Below are 362 nucleotides of genomic sequence, written 5' to 3'. Positions count from 1 at the left end.
GTCCATATATGGTTATAGATGAAGGTTGTCACCATCTTTGCTTCCTCCAATTATTTTTGCACATTTTTCTTTTTTCCAATATCCTCCAAGCAAATATCCAAACAATGAGCTGAGCGTGCAGACCAATATAAATGTGGTCTTTTTTCCATTAACTTTTGGCCAGCGGCTTTAAGCGCTTTTTCATTATCCGTAACAATTTGAACGACATACTCTTCACCAACTTCATCCACAATTTTATTCAACAATTGGAAATAATAATCTGTATTTCTGCTACCAACATCGGAGGCATCAATAGAGTTTGTAAAAACTGTTCCTTTGCTAGAGTAAACTAGAAAGTTCATAATGTGCTTGTGGTTTATACT

The sequence above is a fragment of the Lupinus angustifolius genome, chromosome LG15 (genome assembly GCF_001865875.1).
Source record: "Lupinus angustifolius cultivar Tanjil chromosome LG15, LupAngTanjil_v1.0, whole genome shotgun sequence".
Taxonomy (NCBI): Eukaryota; Viridiplantae; Streptophyta; class Magnoliopsida; order Fabales; family Fabaceae; genus Lupinus; species Lupinus angustifolius.
Note: the sequence above shows the minus strand (reverse complement) of the source record.